Genomic DNA, 24,663 nt, shown 5'->3' with positions numbered 1-24,663 from the left:
CAAACGCTACAGGAAGGACAGAAAGGAGGCAAGAGAGAAAGGGGAGTGGCGTTTTTGATAAAGGATAGCATTACAGCTGTAATAAGGGAGGATATTCCTGGAAGTTAAACTATAGACCCCCTAATAGTCAGAGGGAAAGTAAGAAACAAATTTGTAAGGAGATCTCAGTAATCTGTAAGAATAATAGGGTGGGTATGGTAGAGGATTTTAACTTTACAAACATAGACTGGGACTGCCATAGTGTTAAAGGTTTAGTTGGAGAGGAATTTCTTAAGTGTGTATAAGACAATTTTCTGATTCAGTATGTGGATGTACCTACTAGAGAAGGTGCAAAACTTGACCTACTCTTGGAAAATAAGGCAGGGCAGGTGACTGAGGTGTCAGTGGTGGAGCACTTTGGCACCAGTGCTATAATTCTATTAGTTTTAAAATAGTGATGGAAAAGGATAGACCAGATCTAAAAGTTGAAGTTCTAAATTGGAGAAAAGCCAATTTTGATGGTTTTAGGCAAGAACTTTCAAAAGCTAATTGGGGGCAGATGTTCGCAGGTAAAGGAAAGGGTAGAAAATGGGAAGCCTTCAGAAATGAGATAACAAGAGTCCAGAGACAGTATATTCCTGTTCGGGTGAAAGGGAAGGCTGGTAGGTATAGGGAATGCTGGATGACTAAAGAAATTGTGGGTTTGATTAAGAAAAAGAAGGAAGCATATGTCAGATATAGACAGGATAGATCGAGTGAATCCTTAAGAGCGTATAAAGGCAGTAAGAGGGAAATCAGGAGGGCAAAAAGGCACCATGAGATAGCTGTGGCAAATAGGGTTAAGGAGAATCCAAAGAATTTTTACAAATACATTAAGGGCAAAAGGATATCTCAGGAGAGAATAGTGCCTCTCAAAGATCAGCAAGATGGCCTTTGTGTGGAGCCGCAGGAGATGGGGGAGATACTAAACGAGTATTTTCCATCAGTATTTATTGTGGAAAATGACATGGAAAATATAGAATGGAGGAAAATAGATGGTGACATCTTGAAAAATGTCCATATTATGGAGGAGGAAGTGCTCGATGTCTTGAAACTAATAAAGGTGGATAAATCCTCAAGACTTGATCAGGTGTACCCTAGAACTCTGCTGGCCTCTTACTGAGATATTTGTATCATTGATAGTCACAGGTGAGGTGCCGGCAGACTGGAGGTTGGCTAATGTGGTGCCAATGTTTAAGAAAGGTGGTAAGGACAAGCCCGGGAACTATAGATCAGTGATACTGACATTCAATGGTGGGCAAGTTGTTGGAGGGAATCCTGAGGGACAGGATGTACATGTATTTTTGAAAAGCAAGGACTGATTAGGGATAGTCAACATAGCTTTGTGCGTGGGAAATCATCTCTCACAAATTTGATTGAGTTTTTTGAAAAAGTAACAAAAAGGATTGATGAGGGCAGAGCAGTAGATGTGATCTATATGGACTTCAGTAAGTCATTCGACAAGGTTCCACATGGAAGACTGGTTAGCAAGGTTAGATCTCATGAAATATAGGGAGAACTAGCCATTTGGATACAGAACTGACTCAAAGGTAGAATACAATAGGTTGTTTTTCAAACTGGAAGCGTATGACCAGTGGATTGCCATAGTATTAGTCCACTACTTTTCATCATTTATATAAATGATGTGGATGTGAGCATAAGAGGTATAGTTAGTAAGATTGCAGATGACATCCAAATTAGAGGTGTAGTGTACAGCAAAGAAGGTTACCTCAGATTACAAAGGCATCTTGATCAGATAGGTCAATGGGCTGAGAAATAGAAAAATGGAGTTTAATTTAGGTAAATGTGAGGAGCTGCATTTTTGGGAAAGCAAATCTTAGCAGGACTTATACACTTAATGGTAAGGTCCGGGGGAGTGTTGCTGAACAAAGAGACCTTGGAGTACAGGTTCATAGCTCCTTAAAAGTGGTGTCGCAGGTAAATAGGATAGTGAAGTAGGCATTTAGTATGCTTTTCTTTATTGGTCAGAGTATTGAGTACAGGAGTTTACGAGGTCATGTTGTGGCTGATCAGGACATTGGTTAGGCCACTGTTGGAATATTGCATGCAGTTCTGGTCTCCTTCCTATTGGAAAGATGTTGTGAAACTTGAAAGGGTTCAGAAAAGATGTACAAGGATGTTGCCAGGGTTGAAGGGTTTGAGCTATAGGGAGAGGTTGAATAGGCTAGGGCTGTTTTCCCTGGAGGGTTGGAGGCTGAGGGGTGACCTTATAGAAGGTTATAAAATCATGAGGGGCATGGATAGAATAAATAGGATAAAATTTCCAAAAGCAAAACCAAATTCGATCTTTTGCAACTTCGATTTACAACACAAGAGGCTAACCAGTACTTTTCATCCATGTAAGTGTCACCCCACTCTACTTCCTCAAGGTCTTTATATACGTTGACCTCTGCCTATATAGGCCAAGACAGGAATGGTGACAGAAAGCTGCAAGGAACATGACGTTAAGGATTTCCTTGTGCACAGAGGGGTTTAAACTCCACATGCTGCATGCAATGTCATTGATCTGTTGGCTATGTAGAAGCCATCCTGATTGACACGCTTAGTTTTCAGTTGGATAGACAACAGGACTATGGAAGCAACTGGACAGACAGGATGTAAATTATGATCTCCAAGGAATGCAGGGATTCAATTCTAGAGGATGGGAGGTTGATATCTCTCTCTCTCCTCTTTCTCTCTCTCAAGGTTGTGGGGGATTGATGCATTGGGAGGTAGATCAATAACAGCAGGGAAGAGGGTGATGATTATGGGGAGGAGGGAGTTCTCTTGATTCTGGGATGCTGCCATAGCAGACAAGAGGCCTAAGGTGGATACTGGAGACTCAGCTGAAGGGGAATGCAGATTCAAAATACAAGAGAGGCAGGTTTGGAGGTGGAGAAGGAAATCAAAGGCTTGCAACCAGAATTGGAGGCCTAGTTTGAGGGAAGAAGCAGGGTCTTGGAGATTTTATGTGGAAGGACAGAAGGTAGTAGAGCCTTCAGCAGGCATTCTAGGATCTGCATGTAGGTATCCAGTCAACCCATGGATCCAAAAGTTCTCACTCTGGGCTTGCTGAGCATTGGGCAGTCTAGTCAAAGTTAAAAAGCTGAATAACAAGGAGGCTCATATTTAAAATAGCAACCCATCTCCTTGGAGTGCATCCTTCCTTTCCATTAGTTCATGAGATGTGGTTATTGCTGGCTAGGTCAGCATTTATTGCCCTTCCTTGATTATCCAGAAGGCCGTGACAAGTGAACCATGTTGTTGTTGGTCTGGAGTCACATCTATGTTTGACCAGGTACAGATGGAAGATTTCCTTCCCTAAGGGACAAAAATGAACAAGATGGGTTTTTATGGCAACATTTCTACATGATCACCATTAGGCTAGATTTTTATTCCCGCTTTATGCTGAACTCAAATTTCATCATTTACTGTAGGCTTCTGACTTCCCTAACTCAGTTAAAACACATTTGAGGCAATTTTGGTTTGGGGTTCTGATTTTAAGACTTTCATCCCATCCACCACAACCTAACCCAAATCTGTTCATATTTCTGATTGAAATTCCTTGTTTAAAATCAATTATTATAGTCACTTAAGTTGGGATACAAGTTATTTAATGGAATACTTTAGCGCTCAAAAACAGTTTGCCAAACTCAGCAAAGGCATGCACTTCCTGTTTGATATTCTCGTGAAGAAACGTAAATACATTACAGATCAAATCACATATAATGTTCGTCAGTATGGATAGAGCTGAGAAATTCTAAGGGTAGAAAGACCCTAATGGGAATTATCTACAGGTCCCCAAACAGAAGCCTGGATGTAGTGTGTAAGTTGAATAAGGAGCTGAAACTGGCCTGTCGCAAAGATATTACTACAGTTATTATGGGGGAATTCAGGTAGACTGGGAAAATCAGGATGGTACTGGACCCCAAGAAAGGGGGTTTGTGGAGTGCCTCCCAAGATGGATTCTTAGAATAGCTTGTGCTGGAGCATTCCAGGGAGAAAGCAATTCTGGATCTGGTGTTATACAACGAATCGGATTTGATCAGGGACCTCGAAGTAAAGGAGCCATTAGAGGTGGTGACCATAATACAATAAGCTTTAATCTGCAGTTTGAAAGGGAGAGGGTAGAATCGGAAGTGACAATATTTCAGTCGAATAAGGGGAACTATGGAGCTATGAGGGAGGAGCTGGCCAAAGTTCAATGGTTCAATACCCTAGCAGGGATGGCAGTAGAACAACAATAGCAAGTGTTTCTGGGTATAATGCAGAAGGTGCAGGATTAGTTCATTCCAAAGAGGAAGAAAGATCTTAAAGGGAGGCAGGGGTGGCTGTGGCCGACGAGGGAGGTTAAGGACCATATAAAGACAAAAGGGAAAAAGTATAACATAGCAAAGATGAGAGGGAAATCGGAGGACTGGGAAGCTTTTAAAAAACAGCAGAGGATAACTAAAAAGGAAATACGGAAAGAAAAAATAAGGTACGAAGTTAAACTGGCCAAGAATATAAAGGAGGATAGTAAAGGCTTTTTTAGGTATGTGAAAAGAAAAAAATGGTTAAGACTAAAATTGGGCCCTTGAAGACAGAAACGGGTGAATTTATTACGGGGAACAAAGAAACGGCAGAAGAGTTGAATTGGTACTTTAGATCTGTGTTCACTGGGGAAGACACAAGCAATCTCCCAGATGTAATAGTGGCTGAAGGACCTGAACTGAAGGGAATTTACATTAGGCAGGAAATGCTGTTGGAGAAACTGTTAGGTCTGAAGGCTGATAAGTCTCTTGTATCTGATGGTTTGTATCCCAGGGAACTGAAGGAGGTGGCTCTAGAAATCGTGGATGCTTTGGTGATCATTTTCCAATGTTCTATAGATTCAGGATCAGTTCCTGTGGATTGGAAGGTGGCTAATATTGTTTGACTTTTTAAGAAAGGAGGGAGAGAGTAAACAGAGAATTATAGACCAGTTAGTCTGACCTCAGTGGTGGGAAAAATGCTGGACTCAATTATAAAGGACGAACTTATGACACATCTGGATAGCAGTAACAGGATAGTGCAGAGTCAGCATGGATTTATGAAGGGGAAGTCATGCTTGACTAATCTTCTGGAATTTTTTGAGGATGTAACTCTGAAGATGGACGAGGGAGATCCAGTGGATGTAGTATACCTGAACTTTCTGAAAGCCTTTGATAAAGTCTCACATAGGAGGTTAGTGAGCAAAATTAGGGCACATGGAATTAGGGGCAAAATGCTGAAATGGATTGAAAATTGGTTGGCTGACAGGAAACAAAGAGTAGTGATAAACGGCTCCCTTTCGGAATAGCAGGCGGTGACCAGTGGTGTGCCACAGGGATCAGTGCTGGAACCGTAGCTTTTTACAATGTACATTAATGATATAGATGAAGGTGTTAAAAGCTGGGTGGAAGGGTGAAATGTGAGGAGGATGTTAGGAGAATACAGGGTGACCTGGACAAGCTAGGTGAGTGGACAGATGCATGGCAGTTTAATGTGGATAAATGTGTGGTAATCCACTTTGGTGGCAAGAACGGGAAGGCAGATTACTACCTAAATGGAGTCAGGTTCAGCAAAAGGGGCAGTACAACGAGATCTAGGTGTTCTTGTACATCAGTCAATGAAAGCAAGTATGCAGGTGCAGCAGGTAGTGAAGAAAGCTAATAGAAGCTGGCCTTCATAACAAGAGGAATGAGTATAGAAACAAAGAGGTCCTTCTGCAGCTGTACAGGGCCATGGTGAGACCGCACCTGGAATATTGTGCACAGTTTTGGTCTCCAAATTTGAGGAAAGACATTCTGGCTATTGAGGGAGTACAGTGTAGGTTCACGAAGTCAATTCCCGGAATGGCGGGACTACCTTACTCTGAAAGATTGGAGCAACTGGGCTTGAGTTTAGAAGGCTGAGAGGGGATCTAACTGAAACGTATAAGATTATTAAAGGATTGGACACTCTGGAAGCAGGAAGCATGTTTCCGCTGATGGGTGAGTCCCGAACCAGAGGACATAGTTTAAAAGTAAGGGGTAGGCCACGTAGAACAGAGTTGAGGAGAAACTTCTTCACCAGAGAGTGGTGGGTGTATGGAATGCTCTGCCCCAGAAGGCTGTGGAGGCCAAGTCTCAGGATACTTTCAAGAAAGAGTTGGATAGAGCTCTTAAGGAGAGTGGAATCAAGGGTTATGGGGATAAGGCAGGAACAGGTTGAGGATGATCAGCCATGATCATAATGAATGGTGGTGCTGGCTCAAAGGGAGGATGCCTACTCCTGCACCTATTGTCTATTGTCTATAAGTGAAAGTTTCACAATGAGCCAAGGATACGCAAATTTTCTTTTGAAAGTTAAAATGCTTGGCACATCTATTTATTTTGAGTGAAGCAAAGTAAGTGCTTTATTGAAATCATTTTAAATTTCAGAAATTGAGAAAACAAAAAGAAAGTCTCATGGCTTCGTGGATCACAGATCTATAATCCCCATAAACTGAGACCAATTAACTGGGAAGGAAGAGGAACAGGGAAATAGAATTGTGCAATTGTGAGGGCAGGAATAGGAGGATAGAGCAGATGAATGCATGGCTGAGGAGCTGGTGTATGCGAGAAGGATTCACATTTATTGTTCATTGGAATCTCTTTTAGGGTAGAAGTGACCTGTACAAGAAGGACAGATTGCACCTAAATTGGAAGGGGACTAATATACTGGAAGGGAAATTTGCTATAACAGCTTGGGAGGATTTAAACTAGTAAGGTGCGGGGGGACCCAGGGAGATAGTGAGGAAAGAGATCAATCTGAGATGGGTACAGTTGAGAACAGAAGTGAGTCAAACAGTCAGGGCAGGCAGGGACAAGGTAGGACTAATAAATTAAACTGCATTTATTTCAATGCAAGGGGCCTAAGAGATGAACTCAGAGCATGGTTAGGAACATGGGACTGGGATATCATGGCAATTGCAGAAACATGGCTCAGGGATGGGCAGGACTGGCAGCTTAATGTTCCAGGATACAAATGCTACAGGAAGGATAGAAAGGGAGGCAAGAGAGGAGCGGGAGTGGCATTTTTGATAAGGGATAGCATTACAGCTGTACTGAGGGAGGATATTCCCGGAAATACATCCAGGGAAGTTATTTGGGTGGAACTGAGAAATAAGAAAGGGATGATCACCTTATTGGGATTGTATTATAGATCCCTCAATGTCAGAGGGAAATGGAGAAACAAACTTGTAAGGAGATCTCAGCTATCTGTAAGAATAATAGGATAGTTATGGTAGGGGATTTTAACTTGCCAAATTTCGACTGGGACTGCCATTGTGTTAAAGGTTTAGATGCAGAGGAATCTCTTAAGTGCATACAAGACAATTTTTTGATTCAGTATGTGGATGTACCTACTAGAGAAGGTGCAAACCTTGACCTACTCTTGGGAAATAAGCCAGGGCAGGTGACTGAGGTGTCAGTGGAGAAGCACTTTGGGGCCAGCAACCATAATTCTATTCATTTTAAAATAGTAATGGAAAAGGATAGACCAGGTCTAAAAGTTGAAGTTCTAAATTGGAGAAAGGCCAATTTTGATGGTATTAGGGAAGAACTTTTGAAAGCTGATTGGAGACAGATGTTCGCAGGTAATGGGACGACTGGAAAATGGGAAGCCTTCAGAAATGAGATAGCAAGAATCCAGTGAAAATATATTCCTGTCAGGGTGAAAGGAAAGGCTGGTAGGTATAGGGAATGCTTTTGACTAAAGAAATTGAGGGTTTGGTTAAGAAAAAGAAGTAACTATATGTCAGGTATAGACAGGATAGATCAAGTGAAGAGTATAAAGGAAGTAAGAGTATACTTAAAAGGGAAATCAGGAAGGCAAAAACTGGCTCACAAACTTTGAGCCAGTTCTGTATCCAAATGGCTAGTTCTTCCTGAATTCCATGAGATCTAACCTTGCTAACCAATCTTCCATGGGGAACCTTGTTGATCGCCTTACTGAAGTCCATATATATCTGTCTACTGCTCTGCCGTCATCAATTTTCTTTGTTACTTCTTCAAAAAACTCAATCAAGTTTGTGAGACATGATTTCCTATGCACAAAGCCATGTTGACTATCCCTACCTCATTGATTTTATCCCTAATCAGTCTTGTCTTTCCAAATATGTGTAAATCCTATCCCTGAGGATTCCTTTCAACAATATACCCACCACCATGTCAAGCTCACCGGTCTATAGTTCCATGGCGTGTCCTTACCATCTTTCTTCAATTATGGTGCCATGTTCAATGTATCTTCCGGCAACTCACTTATGACTATCAATGATACAAATATCTCGGCAAGGGGCCCAGTAATCACTTCCCTGACTTCCCACACCTGATCAGGTAATGGAGATTTATCCACCTTTACATATTTCAAGACATCCAGCACTTCCTCCTCTGTAGTATGTACATTTTTCATGATGTCACCATCTATTTTCCCAACATTCTATATCTTCCATGTCCTTCTCCACAGTAAGCACTGATTCACGTTACTTGATTAGTATCTCCCCCATCTCCTATGGCTCCACACAAAGGCTGCCTTGCTGAGCTTTGAGGGGCCCTATTCTCTCTCTAATTACAAAAGTATTTGTAGAAACACTTTGGATTCTCCCTAACCCTATTTGCCAAAGCTATCTCACGTTCCCTTTTTGACCTCCTGATTTCCTTCTTAAATATACTCCTACTGCCTTTATACTCTTCTAAGCTTTCAATCGATCTATCTTGCCAATACCTGACATATGATTCCTTTTTCTAAACCAAAGCCTCAATTTCTTTTTGTCGTCCAGCATTCCCTATACCTACTAACCTTTCCTTTCACCCTAACAGGAATATATTTTCTCTTGACTCTCGTTATCTCATTACTGAAAGCTTCCCATTTTCCAGCCGTCACTTTACCTGTGAACATCTGCCTCCAATCAGCTTTCGAAAGTTCTTGCCTAATACAATCAAAATTAGCCTTCCTCCAGTTTAGAACTTCAACTTTTAGATCTAGTCTGTTCTTTTCCATCACTACTTTGAAATAATAGAATTATAGTCTCTGGCCCCAAAGTGCTCCCACACTGACTCCTCAGTCACCTGCCCTACGTTATTTCCCAAGAGTGGGTCAAGTTTTGTAGGTACATCCATATACTGAATCAGAAAATGTTCTTGTACACACTTAACAAATTTCTCTCCATCTAAACCCTTACTACTATGGCAGTCTCAGTTTATGTTTGTAAAGTTAAAATCCCCTACCATAACCACCCTATTTATTCTTACAGATAACTGAGATCTCCTTACAAATTTGTTTCTCAATTTCCCTCTGACTATTAGGGGATCTATAACACAACCTCAATAAGGTGATCATCCCTTCTTATTTCTCAGTACCACCCAAATAACTTCCCTGGATGTATTTCTGGGAATATCCTCCCTAATACAGCTGTAACGCTATCCTTTATCAAAAATACCACTTCCCCTCCTCTCTTTCCTCCCTTTCAATCCTTCCTGTTGCATTTGTATCCTGGAGCATTATGCTGCCAGTCCTGTCCATCCCTAAGCCACATTTCCATTATTGCTATGATATCCCAGTCCAATGTTCCTAACATGCCCTGAGTTCATCTGCCTTCCCTGTTAGGCCTCTTGCATTGAAATAAATGCAGTTTAATTCATCAGTCCTACCTTGTTCTCTGCTTTATCCCTGCCTGCCCTGACTGCTTGACTCACTTCTTTTCTCAACTATACCAGTTTCAGATTGATCTCTTTCCTCACTATCTCCCTGGGTCCCACCTCCCCATCTAACTTGTTTAAATCCTCCCAAGTAGCTCTCACAGATTTCCCTGCCAGCATTTAGTCCCCTTCCAATTCAGTTGCAATCCTTCCTCCTTGTACAGGTCATTTCTACCCAGAAAGATTCCAATGATCCAAAACTGTGAATCCTTCTCCCATAAAGCAGCTCCTCAGCAACTTATTCATCTGCTCCATCCTCCTATTCATATTCTCACTAGCTTGTAGCACTGGGACTAATCCAGATATTACTATCCTCAAGGACCTCCTTTTTAAATTCCTGCCTAACTTTCTACATTCTCCCTTCAGAATCTCATCCTTTTCCCTTCCTATGCCATTGATTCCAATGTGTACAATGACCTCCTACTGGTCCCATTCCCCTTTGAGAACATTCTGCACCCTCTCTGAGACATCCTTGATCCTGACACCAGGGAGGCAATACACCATTCTGATTTTTCACTACTGACTACAGAAGCATCTGTCTGTGCCTCTGACCCCCCTCTACTCACTATTGTAGATTTACACCAGTTCTTTTTCTTTGGCTGCAGTGACAGTTTTTAAAGATTTTTTTTCCAAGTATGCTGAACTGAACCTTTTTCAATTCTGATGACCTAAATGTCTTTTCAGTCTGACAACTTTTAAAACTTCTAAACACATTTTCATAGCTTGGAGACTTCACAAGCTAATTCCTTTGGTTAGAGTGAAACTCTCTTCTGCATTGAAAACTTGATTCTTCTGCTCCAGAGTGAAAACTAATATAACTAACCTAATTTTTGATAACGGAGCATGCCTTAATTTTGTAAAAAGTATGTAAATCAAGCTTATCATTATCCACTTCATAAATCTTTGCTTCCATTACTTACCCTTATTTAATCTATCATGCCATAATCACTTGTCTTCTGAGCGCAGAGAACAAGAATTCATAACCATGTTAGCAGTTTTGCTATAAAGAATTTTGCAGTTATGAAATAACTCTAATGACTATGATGTATGAGTTTCACAGTTTTTGAAGACTGGTTGTTTTGTATCCCCTGCTGGGACTTTAATTCATGAAACCTAGTTGAGAGAGGTTGAACCAACCGGTGTGAGTGACTACCAGATATCTATCAAGAAGCTTCAAACCACTCTGAGTAATCAGTGAGAATACAATGTCCAAGAATAAATGAGGGATCTTGAAAAATAAACAGCCACGAAAACTACATTGAAAGTTGAAAAATATGTGCAATGTTAAGAAATGTTATGATGTATAAAAGTCATGATAGTCCTATTCTCTCAGTAGATAGAGAGCTGTCTACAGGTGGTTTAACCTGTGGATCACTATGCCTCTGGTGAGGGGAGAGGTTGAGACGGAGAATCCTTCATGGTAATCTCAGTCAGTGCAGTAATTAAGCCCACACCGTTGGCACCAGCTATCCAGCTAACTGAGCTGACCCCCCCCATCCCTCACCCTTAAGCAACAGTAAGCACAAAGGAGACACTGTAATGGCATCAGTACACTAAGAACTTTAATGTTGGTGTAAACTGTTTTAAAGAACATCAGTGTGAATGAGGTGCCAATATCCAATGTAATTATTCCATACCCTCAGGGAAAATATGTGCCAAGGATATACTTCTACAATTCAAAAATGTTGGCCAATAACCTAGTGTCGCGTGATTTTTAACATTTGAAGAGTAACCTACAAGTTCTGATTTAGCACCTCCGGGCAAATCCAAATTAAATCAATCAACAATTAGGAGCAGAATTATGTGCCAAATCCATACTTTTGAACAGGTTAGTCTTATTTGTACAGCACATATATTAAATGGTAAATTGAGCAGGTGGATTGGTTATTTATCCAGTACGTATATTTGGGAGATGCATGGATGCTAGTCAACTGATAAAACATGTATGTTAGAGCTTATGTTGGGTCAACGCATACACTGGATATTCCATTGACCGAGCGGAAAGACTTACAAGTGATTTCACAACACAACAAACTCAATAAGGATAATGAAGCGAATTTAAGTGAATTTCTATTAGATAAGTGAAATCTTGGCATATAAATCCTTTTATTATTATTCCCCATGTTATCAACATTTTCTGAAATTAATTTAGTCAATTTACGTTATTTAAAATGTGCCAAGGAAAGCTCATTTGAAATGATAAAAGTGCACTTCAGTAATTGCAGCTTCTTGTCACACAATATATGGAGAAGGAATTAACCTCATCATACTCCTCTTACAAGTTAAAGTCCTTGACATTAAGATAAAACAATTGGTACCAAAATAAACTACCATAGGTGACTGAGGAACATACATCTATTGCAAACTAGTCAGCCTTTCATGCTTACATCGCCATTCAGTCAGAACATTCTTGATGTGTAACTCAACTTCATTTACTTGCTGGAGTTCCATATCCCTTGATGTAAAAAAATCTATAAATCTCAGTCTTGAAAGTTTCAGATGACACTATATCCACCAAATGTGAGAGGTGGGATGATGAGTTAGTTCAGTTGGTTAGATGGTGAGAATGTAATGCAAAATTACACCAAATATGTGATTTAAATCGCCATACCTCCTGTGTTGTGGAGGCCTCTATTCTCACCTGATCCCATACTAATGGAGCGGTGCCATTCAAGCTATTAATAAGCTTTTGTAAGCCTCTAATGTACTCAGATTTCTAAAGTCTTTGGTAAACTATGGCTAGGTACCCTAGCCACAGGAAAATTCCATATTTCTACTATGTTTTGAATGATGAAGTGCTCCCCAAGTCTTGTTCTCATTATCGACATATAATGCTTCTTCTTCATAGAGTCACAGAGATGTGCAGCACGTAAACAAACCCTTCACTCCAACTCATCCATGCCAACCAGATATTCTACATTAATCTCATCCAATATCCCTCAAAACTCTTCCTATTCATATACCCATCCAGATGCCTTTTAAATGATGAATTGTATCAGCCTCTACCAGTTCCTGCTCATTTAAAACAGGCACCACCCTCTGCGTGAAAAAGTTGCCCCTTAGATCCCTTTTAAATCTTTCCCCAGACTGATATTAAATATTAATATACATGACTGTTGACTTCCATTCTACTGATTTCACCAGTGTAGGTTTAGGCTTGTTCTTTGTTTTATTTCTAACATCAGTTGGCACCCTATAACTACACAGCACATACAGTGCAGAAAATTCCACAGCTCAGTTTGCAACTTGTGTTAATTTAATTTGTGTTTTCTAGTCACTGCCACTAGAAATTTACAAGTGTTAAATCTATGCCAGAATTTATAAACTGGCATTGAACCAGAATCTGGACAGCCATTTTCTCCAGGCTGTAACATTTTAAAAATAATAGTCATATTAAAATAGTGCAATTTAACACAGAATTAAACAAGTGTGTTGTAGCCAAACCAAATCCATTATTATGATATTAAATACCTGCCTTTGTACCGTCATTGCTGATATAAGTAGTTAGTGAAATGGACATATGCCAGTTTTCATGCTTTCAGTACCGAGATGGCAATCTCTGTGAAGTTGGGTTAATTTCTCAGCATTAGTATTTTACCGCTGGCCTAGAGCCATTTTCACACATCTGGTTCTATTAAACAGAGTGGCACAGGCACAAAGGAAGAGCTGATTTCTAGTCCACGATCCTGTGTAGATAACTATCAAATATATTTAACTGTGGACTTGCATTAGTCATGCACAGAGCTATGGCAAGTTTAATTGTGTTGCACACATCATAATATGTATTTGGGAATGGGCAGATATGTGAGTTAAGTATGACCTTAAGGAACAACTTTACTGATATCAATTTTACACTATAGAAATAGTTTCATAATCTGGTGTTCGCAGACTTAAATTTACTAAATTTACATCAGTCACACATGCAAATACTGGTAATAACCAAAAAAATTCCATAAGAATCAGATTATATATTGATTTCTGCGCATTAGCCTGTTCCAATGTTGGAGAAGACCCAGACTAGATTAGCTCAGCAATGCAAGGTCTGGATTATTAGCCAGCACTGTAGTGTTTTCCATTGCCAAATCAAAATGTCGGCCTGAGAAAACTATTTAATTTTGCTGGTGTTGACAGTTGTCTAGCCACATGAGGAGAAGCAACCTTATGAGCGTGCTTTTGTTGCAGCCAAAGTATTTGTACCACCTTGTTTAGATTATAGCAGTGCTGCTGGAGTTAAGGTTTTTTCTGACAGTATCGCTAAAATAGAAATGCTGCTTTAGGGACTGACATACTTCAACCTACATTCATCAATTAACGTCTTTATCCAACATATTCAATTGTATACAATAGTTTATAGAGATTCACCCTTCTCGCCTCCCAGGTGGTGAATTGGCATAATACTTCAGGTTTATGTTTCCTAGTTTAAGATTGTTAGGTGGGAAACATTTTTCAGCAGACTTGATTGCAAACTTTCCTCTGCCCCTTGCTGTTCATGCTCTATTCTGGATAATGTATCCCAGATGAGGCGAATTCTGCTGGGAAATTTGATCTGATGTAGAAAGTTTAGAAGATGTAATAAAAAACAGATACATTCAATCTATTCTACTGTGTTTGAGGGGACTTTTCCTGCAAAGGATTGTTTGCCAAAAAATTGCTTTAAAAGTCTGACAAAAACTAAATGTATCAAGTGCTCTGCCAAAGTTGATAGGAGCATGTGAGGACAGACATGTCAAGAAATACAAGATATGCAGAGACAACATGAGAGCAAGGTGCACAGAAATGAGATGATAAATTACATTTCATTGTTTGCATGAATAAGCATGAGGTGATAAAACACAAACTAATTCTAGGGAGTCACTTTGCAATGGAATGAAAGACAGACTGATTGGAATATCTTCAATAGAGAAAGACACAGTTACGTTTTTAAAAAAAGTTACTAGATTAATGTGATTTGGAATTCTGCGCTGAGTAAGGTTTCAGCCTCCAGATTATGTTGGAACATTCTCGTCTTTTACAAATTGTTAGATTCCAATGTTGATTCATAATGCTGATGGTAAATATTTAAACGCCACCTAAATAAAGCTGAGAGACAGGTTCTATTCATGTTTTAGTGTCAATCAATTAATTTTAGGTTGGGACATGGTATTTCTACAGCTTATAGAAAATGAATGGAACCTTTTCCAATGTGTCAGAGTGCTACAATGAGAAAAATCCTTAGTTATATTTAAACTTGACCTTTAGTAAGCAAGCCACCAGAAAGAAGATTGTATACAATGGACAAAGATATAAAATATTCTTCTCCAAACATAGAAGCATTTCATTTGATTTAGCTGCCAAAGAATTTTGCATTGTGAGCAGATCATTCAATTTTAATGGAAAAGAAAGAAGGGCAAAGTATAATTCCTTCTTGACAATAGCAGGTTGTCCCTTTGGGCAAATTCACCACTGCAGTAGAATCAGGTTGAACTTCTATCCATTGTTCCAACCTCAAAATGAGCACAAATCATTATCATAGGTCAGGGTGGCTTTATCACAGGCTGGGAAAGCACAGCAGGTCAGGCAGATTCTGAGGAGTAGGAGAGTTGACACTTCATGCATCAGCCCTTCAGGATTGTGGGGAGAGAAGGACTGTGAGAGATGAATAGGAAGGTGGGGGTGGGGCTGGGGTTAAGGCAGCTGGGAAGGCAATAGGTGGATACAGGTAGGGGGAGATGATGATACGATGGAGTGGATAGGTTGGAAGGAAGATGAACAGGTAGGACAGTTCAAGAGGGTGGTGCTGAGTTGGAGGGTTGGACCTGGGATAACGTGGGGGTGAACAGATGAGGAAATGGTAAAATCGACGTTGATGCCATGTGGTTGGAGGGTCCCGAGGTGGAAGATGAGGCATTCTTCCTCCAGGGTTGAGTGGCTTGGATTTGGAGGAGGCCCAGGACTTGCATGTCCTTGGTGGAGCGGGAGGGGGAGTTGAAGACAGGCTACAAAGTGGTGAGTTGTTTGGTGCATGTGTCCCAGAAACATTCCCTGAAAAATTCTGGAAGTTGGCATCCTGTCTCCCCAATGTAGAGGAAACTACATTGAGAGCAACGGACACAGTAGATGAGGAATTTGGATGTGCAGGAAAGTCTCTGCCAGATGTGGAAGGACCTTTTGGTGCCTTGGACAGAGGTGAGGGGGAAAGTGTGGGCACAGGTTTTACACCTCTTGTGGCATGGACCTTTGGTCCTTGTATCTGCCATGGCAAAGGCCTCCAAGCCCTCTGTTTCTTCCTCTCCTGCCAAACCAACCAGTACCTCTCCACTGACACACTCATTCGATTGGCAGAACTGATTCTCACCCTCTGCAACTTATCTGACAAATCCTCCCACTTCTTTCAGACCAAAGGGGACCCAAATAGGCTACAGCTATGCCTGCCTCTTTGTTGGGTACATGGAACAGTCCATTTTCTACAGTTATATTGGCACCATACTCCACCTTTTTGTCCGCTACTTTGATGACTGTATCAGGTGCCACCTTGTGCTCCCACAAGAAGGTTGAACAGTTTATCAACTTCATGAACACTTTCTACCCTGACCTCAATTGATCTCTTTCCTCACTATCTCCCTGTGTTCCCCCCCTCCCCCGCCCACCTTACTAGTTTAAATCCTCCCGAGCAGCTCTAGCAAATCTCCCTGCCAGTATATTAGTCTCCTTCCAATTTAGGTGCAATCCATCCATTTGTACAGGTCACTTCTACGCCAAAAGAGCTTCCAATGATCCAGAAATATGAATCCTTCACCCATACATCAGTTCCTCAGCCATGCATTCCTCTGCTCTATCCTCCTATTCCTGCCCTCACTAGCTCATAGCACCGAGTAATCCAGATATTACAACTCTCAAGGACCTCCTTTTTCAATGCCTGCCTAACTCTCTTTAATCTACCTTCACAATCCTATGTCATTGGTTCCAATGTGTACAATGACCTCCTGCTGGCCCCTCTCCCCCGTGAGAACATTCTGCACCCTCTCTGAGACATCCTTGATCCTGGCATCAGGGAAGCAAGATACCATTCTGATTTTTCACTGATGGCCACAGAAACGTCTGTCTGTACCTCAGACTAGAGAGTGCCCTAACACAATCAATCTCTTGGAACCTGACATCCCCCTCATTGCACTAGAGCCAGTCTCAATACCAGAAACTTGGCTGTTAGTGCTAGGTTCCCCTAAGAATCCATCACCCCCTACATTTTCCAAAACAGCATATTCATTGCCTCTAACTATCTCTCCAGCCGATGCATTCGATCTGATAGGATTTGCAACAAATGGCATTTAGTGCAGATATAATCCTCAGTAATCTGTAAACTCTCCTTCAACCCCCACATCCGACAAGAAGAGCATTTCACTCTATTAAAGGCCATTTTTGCTTCTTTCAATCTACAGACCCAGAAAATAGCACTGTCTTATTCTTCTACAAAGCACTGCTCCTGGTTAAATTAATACTTATGGCTTATATTTTAAGTTTAGTCAAGAGACATATCTCAATAAAACATATAATCAAGAAAGAATCCACTCTTCTCACTACTACAGACTTACTGTAAGGTCACACTTAAAATACTCACTTATCTGTTTCTGTGCTGTGACCTCTCCCAAATAGGTTCTTCCAAGATCAGTTGTGAATTTTACTGTATGTTAATTTTCCCAGATGCACTCCGATGTCCAGCGATACATGAATTCAAACAGCAAAGGCAATAACTGTACAGGTTCACTGCTGTGTCAGTTAGCAATGTGGGTTTCTCTCTCCCTCTCTCTCTCTCTCCTGCACTGATCTCACCATGTGCTTTATTTGTCTGTTCCTCTCCCTTTTAAAAGTCCTGTGGTTTTGACTTTTTTTTCTCCAAAAGTTGCAAAACAATGCAACAACGTATCATCTGAGACTAATACAGTTGAGAACAGAGGCGAGTCAAAAGGTCAGGGCAGACAGGGACAAAGCAGAGAACAAGGTAGGAGTGTTAAATTAAATTGCATTTATTTCAATGGAACAGGCCTAACATTGAAGGCAGATGAACTCAGGACATGATTAGGATCATGGGACTGGGATATCATGGCAATTACAGAAACATGGTTCATGAATGGACAGGACTGGCAGCGTAATGTTCCAGGATACAAATGCTACAGGAAGGATAGAAAGGGAGGCAAGAGAGGAGAGTAAGTGCTATTTTGATAAGGGATAGCATTACAGCTGTACTGAGGGAAGATATATCTGTAAATACATCCAGGGAAGTTATTTGGGTGGAACTGAGAAATAAGAATGGGATGACCATCTTATTGGGATTGTATTATAGACCCCCCAATAGTCAGAGGGAAATTGAGAAACAAATTTATAGGGAGGTCTCAGTTATCTGTAATAGTAAGGTCCTAGGGAGTGTAGTTGAACAAAGAGACCTTGGAGTGTAGGTTCATAGCTCCTTGAAAGTAGGGTCGCAGGTAGATAGGATAATGAAGAAGACGTTTGGTATGCTTTCCTTTATTGGTCAGAGTGCTGAGTACAGGAGTTGGGAGGTCATGTTGCGGCTGTACAGGACATTGGTTAGGCCAATGTTGGAATATTGCATGCAATTCTAGTCTCCTTCCTATCAGAAAGATGTTGTGAAACTTGAAAGGGTTCAGAAAAGATTTGCAAGGGTGTTCTAAGCTTGGAGAGTTTGAGCTATAGGGAGAGGTTGAATAGGCTAGGGCTTTTTTCTCTGGACCATCGGAGGCTGAGGGCTGACCTTACAGAGGTTTATAAAATCATGAAGGGCATTAGATTAGATTATTTACAGTGTGGAAACAGGCCCTTCGGCCCAACAAGTCCATACCGACCCGCGAACCACAACCCACCCATACTCCTATATTTACCCCTTACCTAACACTACGGGCAATTTAGCATGGCCAATTCACCTGACCTGCACATTTTTGGACTGTGGGAGGAAACCGGAGCACCTGGAGGAAACCCACGCCGACACGGGGAGAACATGCAAACTCCACACAGTCAGTCGCCTGAGGCGGGAATTGAACCCGGGTCTCTGGCGCTGTGAGGCAGCAGTGCTAACCACTGTGCCACCATGCTGGCATGGATAGGATAAATAGGCAAAGTCTTTTCCCTGGGGTGGGGGAGTCAAGAACTGGAGGGTATAGATTTAGAGTGAGAGGGGAAAGATATAAAAGAGACCTAACGGCAACCTTTTCACACAGAGAGTGGTATGTGTATGGAATGAGCTGCCAGAGGAAATGGTGGAGGCTGGTACAAATTGCAACATTTAAAAGGCATCTGGATGGGGATATGAATAGCAAGGGTTTGGAGGGATATTGGCCAGGTGCTGACAGGTGGGACCAGATTGGGTTGAGATATCTGGTTGGCATGGACAAGTTAGAACGAAGTGTCTGTTTCCGTACTGTACATCTCTATGACTCTCTGACTCTAAGTTCACCTGGACCACCTCAGACACCTCCCTCCCCTTCCTGGACCTCTCCGTCTTCATCTCTGGTGACTGATTCAACATGGGCATCTACTTCAAACCCACTTACTCCTACAGCTACCTAGACTACACCTCCTCCCAGCACCCCTCCTGTAAAAACGTTATCCCTTACTTCCAATTCCTCTGCCTCCACTGTATCTGCTCCCAGGAAGAGCAATTCCACTCCAGGATATCCCAAAGGCCCCCCTATTTCAAGGAAAGCAATTTTTCTTCCCATGTGGTCAACAATGCCCTCCAGTGCATCTCCTCCACTTCCCACACCTCCACCCTTGAACCCCACCCTTCCAACTGCAGCAAGGCTCGAATCCCCGTTCCTCACTTTCCACCCCGATAATCTCTAGATACAGTGCATTATCCCCTGCCACTTCTGCCACCTACAATCTGACCACATTACCAGAGACATATTTTCCTCCCCACCCCTACAGCATTCTGCAGAGACCATTCCCTCCACAACTCCCTCGTTAGATCCACACCCCCCACTAATCCACCCTCCATTCCCAGCACCATCCCTTGCCTCCACTCGCGGTGTAAAACCTGTACCCACAGCTCCCCCCTTACTTCTGTCCAAGGCCCCAAGGGATCCTTCCACATCCAGCAGAGATTTTCCTGCACAACCAAACACCTCATCTACTGTGTCCATTGCTCTCGATGTGGGCTCCTCTACATTGGGGAGAATGGATGTCATCTCGTGGAACATTTCAGGGTACGTCTCTGGGACACACACACACCAAACAACCCCACCATCTGTGACTAACCACTTCAATTCCCTCTCCCTCTCCATCAAAGACACGCAATCCTGGGCCTCCACTACCACTAAATCCAAGCCACCCAATGGCTGGAAGAAGAATTTCTCATCTTCTGCCTTGGGAACCTCTAACCACACAGCACCAACATTGGTTTCTTCATCTCCCCTTCACCCACCTTATCCCAGATCCAACCCTCTAACTTGGCACCACCCTCTTGAACTCTCCTACCTGTCCATCTTCCTTTCCACCTATTTGCTCCACCCTCCCCTCCAACCTATCAATATCACCTCCCACCTGAATCTACCTATTGTCTTCCTAGTAACCTATCCCCCAGCCTCAAACCCCCCTTCCTACTTATCTCTCAGCCCCCTTATGTCCCCAACATTCTTGATGAAGCGTCGACACTCCTGCTCCTCAGATGCTGCCTGACCTGCTGTGCTTTTCCAGTGCGACACTTTTTGACTCTGATCTCCAACATCTGCAGTCCTCACTTTCTCCTTTATCACAGGATGCCATCCACAAAGAGAGAACATGCCAGAGAAATGCCAGGGAAATGCAATGGTGCTACATGAGACATACGATGCAATGCCGGAAAAACTGAAGTCTAATTTAAAGAGGAGTGGTACGCTCAGTATGGACCTGACTGGAATTCAGCATGGAGTTTGGCCTTGAGCACAGCATAGGCCTGTACTGGAGCTCAGTATGGGCCCGGACTGTAGTTCAACATGGGCATGGCCTGTAGTTCAACATGGGCCCAGACGGGGGATCAACATGGGCCAGACTGGAGTTCATCATGAGCCCGAACTGTAGTTCAACATGGGCCTGTTTTGGAGCTCAGAATGGGCCCAGACAGGTGCTCAGTATGGGCCTGTACTGGAACCTCAGTATGGGCCCAGACTGAACTTCAACATGGGTCTGGACTAGAATTCAATATGGATTAGAGTGGTGCTGGAAAAGCACAGCAGGTCAGGCAGCATCCAAGGAGCAGGAAAATCGATGTTTCGGGCAAAAGCCCTTCATCAGGAAGGGCTGATGAAGAGCCTTTGCCCAAAATGTCGATTTTCCTGCTCCTTGGATGCTGCCTGACCTGCTGTGCTTTTCCAGCACCACTCTAATCCAGACTCGGGTTTCCAGCATCTGCAGTCCTCATTTTTACCTAGAATTCAACATGGGCCTGGACTGGAGTTTAACATGGGTCTGGACTGGAGTTTAACATGGGCCTGGACCGGAGTTTAACATGGGTCTGGACTGGAGTTTAACATGGGCCTGGACTGGAGTTCAACATGGTCCTGACCTTCAGCTCAGTGTGGGCCTTGCCTTTCACAATACTCCAACTGTAAATGATTTCAGCTGCCCTGCTAGCTGAAATGTATGATGTGCTCACCAGCTTGTGACTATGGACCTAATTCTGAGTACGTACCCATCAACATAAGAGTATCTGTGCTGTGGAGAGTGCAGGGGAATGATGTGGCATTACCCCTTCCAAGGATCCCTCACCCCACTTAAAGATAGCTGGCTGGACCCTGTTGAGCTCCACGTTCCTTGGATGATGCTGAGCTGCAGGGAAGAACACAACCATTGAGGGATTAGAGTGATCTATTTCCTCATCTATCTATTGGCACATGAGTACTGTGTGTGCCATTAGGTCCTCCTGCCCCATACTCATTCTTATGAGATGACATTCATGTTCCACTCCCAGCAATTGTACAGTCATCTCAAATTCCAGCCAGTTCCAATGCCTCCTCCTCCAGCACACTCTCACTAACTAGGTCTTGAACCTATTCATTGAATTTACAGTCCTTTCCCTGTAGCTGTAAATCTACTTCTCCAACAAGTACAAGGAGTTAGTTTTCACCAAAGTCCAGAACCACATCTACACTCAGGGTAATGCATGATCGGGGAGGTTGGAGTCAAAGTAATGCCTCCTTCATTAGAGTGCATTCTTCAGGGAACTTGTGGGAGTCACCAATGAGAGATGAGCACCTTTTGCTGAGATTAGATTAGATTACTTACAGTGTGGAAACAGGCCCTTCGGCCCAACAAGTCCACACCGACCCGCCAAAGCTCAACCCACCCCAACATTTACCCCTGCCCCTAACACTACATGCAATTTAGCATGGCCAATTTCACCTAACCAGCACATTTTTGGACTGTGGGAGGAACCGAAGCACCCGGAGGAAACCCACGCAGTCGCGGGGAAAATGTGCAAACTTCACACAGTCAGTCGCCTGAGGCGGGGATTGAACCCGGCTCTCTGGCGCTGTGAGGCAGCAGTGCTAACCACTGTGCCACCGTACTGCCCACAGATGCAGTTGTGCATCTGATATCTGCTGTTTTATAGCTCCCTTGCTACTAACTGGTTGATCATTCCCTTCCTGCCTTCTTGTGTTGTCAGATGTGAGTTCTAGAAGACAAAGTGGAATGAAGGAATCACCAAAACAAAGGAGGTCTCTGATGTGTTCTTTCGTCACTGAGCCCAAGTTAAGGGGGGAGCCCATGATTGTGGACATATGCCACAGTCTCTATCCAGGCTTCCCTGATCAGCTGGGTTGTCCAACTTTCTGTCTCGTGGGATGAGGTCTGCCTTCCATTTCTTTGAAGTTTAAGAACAATGACTGCAGATGCTGGAACCCAGATTTTGGATTAGAGTGGTGCTGGAAAAGCACAGCAATTCAGGCAGCATCTGAGGAGCAGGAAAATCGACGGTTCAGGCAAAAACCCTTCATCAGGAATAAAGGCAGAGTGCCTGAAGAGTGGAGAGATAAATGAGAGGAGGGTGAGGGTGGGGAGAAAGTAGCATAGAGTACAATAGGTTAGTGGGGGGTGGGGATGAAGGTGATAGGTCAGAGAGGAGGGTGGGGGAAGGTAGCAAAGAGTACAATGGGTGAATGGGGGTGGGATGAACGTGCTAGGTCAGAGAGGAGTGGATAGGTGGAAAGGAAGATAGGCAGATAGGACAAGTCATGGGGACAGTGTTGAGCTGTAAGTTTGGAACTGGTGGGGGAAGGGGAAAAGAGGAAACTTGTGAAGTCCACATTGATGCCCTGAGGTTGAAGTGTTCCAAGGCGGAAGATGAGGCATTCTTCCTCCAGGCTTCGGGTGGTGAGGGAATGGTGGTTAAGGAGCTCAGGACCTACATGTCCTTGGCTGAGTGGGATGGGGAGTTGAAATGTTGGGCTACAGGGCGGTGCGGGTGTCCCAGAGATGTTCCCTAAAGCGCTCTGCTAGGAGGCGTCCAGTCTCCCCAATGTAGAGGAGACTGCATTGGGAGCAACAGATACAATAAATGATATTGATGGATGTGCAGGTAAAACTTTGATGGATGTGGAAGGCTCCTTTAGGGCCTTGGATGGAGATGAGGGAGATGGTGTGGCCACAGGTTTTGCAATTCCTGCGATGGCAGAGGAAGGTGCCAGCTCGGGAGGGTGGGTTGTTGGTTGGCATGGACCTGACCAGGTAGTCACGGAGGGAACGGTCTTTGCGGAAGGCAGAAAGGGGTGGGGAGGGAAATATATCCCTGGTGGTGGGGTCTGTTTGAAAGTGGCAGAAATGTCGTCGGATAATTTGGTTTATGCGAACGTTGGTAGGGTGGAAGGTGAGCACCAGGGGCCCTAGCTCCCAGCCCTGCCAAGTTTTCACCAGCCCTCCAGACCTCCCCCTCACTGAGGACGAACGATCAGTCCTCAGCAAAGTACTCACCTTCATCCCCCTCCGCCTACGCATCAATGAATTTAATACACGTCATGACGTCGAACACTTCTTCTGCCGCTTCCGCTTTCAAGCTTACTTTTACAATCAGGACTCCAGCCCACCTTCCGAGAACCGCTTCGCCCGCCTCCAACACGCTCCATCCACCTGGACACGCCATGCTCGTCTGTTACCACACTCAATCTCTTTATTTCCAACTACGCCGGGACATTAACCGGCTCACCCTGTCTATCCCACTCCCCCACTCCAACCTCTCACCCTCACAACGCGCTGCCCTCCACTCCCTCTGCTCCAATCCCGACCTCACCATCAAGCCAGCGGATAAAGGGGGTACAGTGGTAGTCTGGCACACTGACCTCTACACCGTTGAAGCCAGACTCGCCTTCAACCATGACCCCACCCCCCATCACCAAACCATCATCTCTCAGACCATACAGAACCTCATCACCTCAGGCGATCTCTCACCCACAGCTTCAAACCTCATAGTTCAGGAATCCTGCACTGCCTGGTTCTACATCCTTCCCAAGATCCACAAGCCTGACCACCCTGGCCAACCCATTGTCTCAGCATGCTTCTGCCCCACTGAACTCATCTCTACCTACCTCGATACTGTCCTATCCCTCCTAGTCCAGGAACTCCCCACATACTTTCGAGACACCACCCATGCCCTCCACCTCCTCCAAGACTTCCATTTCCCCGGCCCCCAACACCTCATCTTCACAATGGATATCCAATCCCTGTACACCTCCATCCGCCATGACCAGGGCCTCCCGGCGTTCCCAACAGTACCCTTCCACCAGCACTCTCATTCATTTGGCTGAACTGGTCCTCACCCTTAACAATTTCTCCCTCAAATCCTCCCACTTCCTCCAGACCAAAGGGGTAGCCATGGGCCCCAGCTATGCCTGTCTCTTTGCTGGCTATGTAGAATAATCCATCTTCCGTAGTTACACTGGCACCATTCCCACCTCTTCCTCTG

The sequence above is a fragment of the Hemiscyllium ocellatum genome, chromosome 10 (assembly GCF_020745735.1).
Source record: "Hemiscyllium ocellatum isolate sHemOce1 chromosome 10, sHemOce1.pat.X.cur, whole genome shotgun sequence".
NCBI classification, from domain to species: domain Eukaryota; kingdom Metazoa; phylum Chordata; class Chondrichthyes; order Orectolobiformes; family Hemiscylliidae; genus Hemiscyllium; species Hemiscyllium ocellatum.
The sequence above is the reverse complement of the archived record's forward strand: the minus strand, read 5'-3'. Positions refer to the sequence as shown.